The sequence below is a fragment of the Otolemur garnettii genome, unplaced genomic scaffold, assembly GCF_000181295.1.
Source record: "Otolemur garnettii isolate 467f Iridium unplaced genomic scaffold, OtoGar3 scaffold00330, whole genome shotgun sequence".
Taxonomy (NCBI): domain Eukaryota; kingdom Metazoa; phylum Chordata; class Mammalia; order Primates; family Galagidae; genus Otolemur; species Otolemur garnettii.
The window spans coordinates 106,707-110,891 of record NW_003852725.1 but is presented as its reverse complement, the minus strand read 5'-3'; positions in this window follow the sequence as shown (position 1 = coordinate 110,891).

Genomic DNA, 4,185 nt, shown 5'->3' with positions numbered 1-4,185 from the left:
ATGCCTTAGCCAGTTGAGCCACAGGCACCGAGCCAGGATGAAATTGTTATTGTCATGGGTCTATTTCTAGACTTTGTGAAATAAAATGCAAAGTAAGAAGTTATATAATTATAAAGGAATATTGCAACAGAGGAAAAGCAGCAACTGTAAGGTTTTCAACCATACAGAAGTTTAGGCATCTTGTTGCATTCAGCCTATTTTAATCCTGAGAGCTAGATGATTTTCCTATAAACAGCGTGTGGCTGAAGATTTTGTACAAAATCTGTTGAGCTATTTCTTTTTATTAAATAGTTTAAATTTATTTATATTAAACTACTCTGTTTTTATACTTCAAAAATGCATAGCTCAACTGGGCACAGTGGTTCATGCCTATAATCCTAGCACTCTGGGAGGCTGAGGCAGGTGGATTGCTTGAGCTCATAAGTTTCAAACCAGCCTGAGCAAAATCGAGACCCCATCTCCACTAAAAATAGAAAAACTGAGGCAAGAGGATCTCTTGAGCCTGAGTTGGAGGTTGCTGTGAGCTATGACGCCATGGCACTCTACCCAGGGCCATAGGGGCCATAGCCTGAGACTCTGTCTCAAAAAACAAAAAATGCATACCTACTATTACTACTGTGTTTATTTTGTGTTGTCTCAAATTTTCTCTTAACACTTTCATTATTTTATTGACTTTGTTGTGACATGCCTTGATTTCTTTTAAACTTTTTTTTTTTTTAAGACTGAGTCTCACTTTATGCCCTGAGTAGAGTGCTGTGGCATTCCACCTCACAGCAACCTCAAACTCCTTGGCTCCTTAGCCCCCCGAGTAGCAGGTCTGCACTACCACCTCCTGCTACTGTGTTTCCCTGAAAATAAGACACTGTCTTATATTTATTTTTTCTCAAGAAGACACACTAGTGCTTATTTTCAGGGGATATCTTATTCTCCACGCCAAAATACATGGCGTGGCTATGCAGTGTATCCGCCCATCACTAGATCTTATTATCGAGGTAGAGCTTATATTTAACAAATGCATAGAAATCCTGCTAGGGCTTATTTTTTGGGTAGGTCTTATTTTCGGGGGAATACGGTAGTTCTTCTAATTTTTAGTAGAGAGGGGTGCCATTCTTGCTCAGGCTGATCTTGATCTCCTGAACTCAAGCAATCTACCCGACTGGGCCTCCTAGAGTGCTAAGATTACAGGCATGAGCCATTGAGTTGGGCTTTATTATCTTTTAAAACAGGTGTCCTCAAACTATGGCCCACAGGCCACATGCGGCCCTCCTAGGACATTATCCGGCCCTCTGGGTGTTTTTGCCACCGCTACCTGTCCTGTTTGGCAGCCAACTCATCCTGGGGCCTGCAGTTCGGCCCTCCAATGGTCTGAGGGGCGGTGAACTGGCCCCTTGTTTAAAAACTTTGAGGATCTCTATTTTAAAGACTAACAAGTATTCCAAATAATTGGTGGATTGTGGTTTGTTCAACTTTTTCTTTTTTGATAGAAATTTAGATTATTTCTATTTTCACTATTATAAATAAAGTTGCAGTGGGTTTCTTGGTCATAATTTATTACACTGATATCCTTGTACTCAGTCTGCCTTATTTTTCTTTAGTCAGAGAATGCCATGTTTTCAACGTTTATTTAAGGAAGTTATATGATTTGTAGGAAAATAAATTTTTTATCACTGAATAAGGGCACTTGTAAAGAAGGGGACTCTAAAGTCGTTCAGTTAGTAAGTATGATGCTCTCCCTCTTACTTTCTAACAGGTCAGTCATCCTATAGCAATTTCAGTTTCCAAGTGTGAATTGCTTCCTCCCTGTATTCAAATCAGTTGGGCTTTAGAAAGAGTAAGGGTCTGCTGTACCTATTTCTCTTCAGCTGTTAACTGCAGCTGGGAAAAATCATATAATTGAAAATGGCCCACGAGATACAAGTAATCTCCCCATTATCCAGCACTGATGAAGATTGGTAGATTCCAGATCAATGTAGTTTGCGGTTGTTTGAGCATTACTATTAAACATAGGCCTACCTAATCCAGTACTCCATTCTATACCAAACCATGTCATACCATAAACTTTGAGTTCACAAGTTCCAAACCAGCCTGAGCAAAATTGAGACGTAAACTTTGTTTTATTTTGTTTTGTTTTTGTGTTTTTGAGACAGTGTCTCACGATGTCACCCTCAGTAGAGTGCCGTGGCGTCACAGCTTGCAGCAACCTCAAACTCTTGGGCTTACGCAATTCTGTTGCCTCAGCCTCCCAAGTAGCTGAGGCTATAAGCACCTGCCACAACACCCAGCTATTTTTTAGAGATGGGGTCTCTCTCTTGCTCAGGCTGGTCTTGAACTCCTGATCTCAGGTGATCCACCCACCTTGGCCTCCCAAGTGCTGGGATTACAGGTGTGCGCCACTATGCCTGGCCATGTTTTTTATTTAATATTTTGTTTTCTTTATGAGACAGAATTTCATTCTGTTGCCTTGGGTAGAGTGCCATGGCATCACAGCTCACAGCAACCTCAAACTCTTGGGCTCAAGCAGTCCTCTTGCCTCAGCTTATAAGTAGCTGGGACTACAGGCACCTGCCCCAATGCCTGGGTAATTTTTTCATTTTTAATAGAGATGAGGTCTCACTCACTCTTGCTTGAGTTGGTCTTCAACTCCTTCCAGAGTGCTAGGATTATAGGCCTGAGCCACTGCACCTGGCCAGAGGTTGTATTTTTTGGATTTCCAGAAGAAGAACTGGCAAATATATTGCCAGTGCTAAGAAGCTTTTAGGATTCATACAGAACTGTTCCCAAAGCAAACCAGAAGCCAGGCCCAAGAGTGAACCTTTTAGGGAGAGGCCCTGCAACAAACCCAGGGCAAGAACTGAAAAGAACATGTCTCCTCTGGTGTGTTCCTGCTATAATCTCTTCATCATCTTTAAGAGACTAGATCAGCTTGTGCAGCCCAGCACACTGTTCCCTGAGCCAGCTAGAAGATTTGGGGACAAGCCTGTGCCCATGATTTCTCTTTCCAAAGAGTGAGCATGACTTCAACTTTGAATGTGTCCCTAATTCTTTCTTCTATTTGTTCAGCAGCTCATGCTCAGAGTCCTGGTGCTGAAGGATTCTGTTGCTGGCCTGGTCCCAGATGGGCCTGGCCCTGACCAAGTAGAGAGGCAGAGGTCCAGGTGGCCTGACGGTGCCTGTTCCCCTCAGCTTTCCTGTACATTTGACAACTGCCACTCCGAGCATCATCTCAGCCTGTCTCATCCAACATTCTCTGAGGATTTGTCCTGGAATTCCTGAGAAGTGAAACGTGTTGAGGATGTCTAAGGTCTGTAAATGGTTCAAGAAATTTTGGATCCTCCAGAGTCATCTGCACACTTGTCTCCTTTCTGTCTAGTGATATACGCCAGTCTCCAGGATGGTGGTTGACCTCTACTGACGCTGAACCACATCCTAAACTTAAACCCAATTTGAACTGTTATGTATATTATACTTGGGAGGCAGGAAAATATCACAGTTCCATATACTCACTGCCCCTTCCTGTCCACACACCCAATGTCAGGAAGATAAAATGTGAAATTGAAAAAGATAACTCTAGTCTGTTTCTTGGTGGTGTAAGGGACTTTCATGGGAACCAAAATTATACATATGGAGAGAGAGAGAGACCAAGGGGCTTCCTGGGTGACTGGAGTTCTTCCCTTGTTCTCTATTGTCACTCTCATGTATTCTTGGTGCTCTGAGACTCATTGGTCATTATGGGGCATTTGCAGACTCAGAGATGACAGGCTTTGAATTCTGGCCTCAGCTCCTTCTAGCTGGGGTGACACCATTTAATGTTGTCTCATTTCTGCTATTAAATATGAACTAAATTTACTTCTGCGATTGCCAGATCAGGGAGAATATTCCTTGTACATGTATGTAGCATAGTCATTCTATCACTTAGATCAGTTTCTTCACATTTTTTAAGAGAAGTTTATTTACTGCTCTTCTGTGTAGATTCCAACTTAGTCTAGAGGGTGTCTTTGTACATGATCTAAATTGAGGCTTGGCACTCATAGCATAGTAGTTATGGCGCCAGCCACATACACTGAGGGTGGTGGGTTTGAACCCAGCCCGGGCCAGCTAAACTGCAACAAAAAAATAACTGGGCATTGTGGCAGGCGCCTGTAATCCCAGCTACTTGGGAGGCTAAGGCAAGAGAATCGCTTAAGC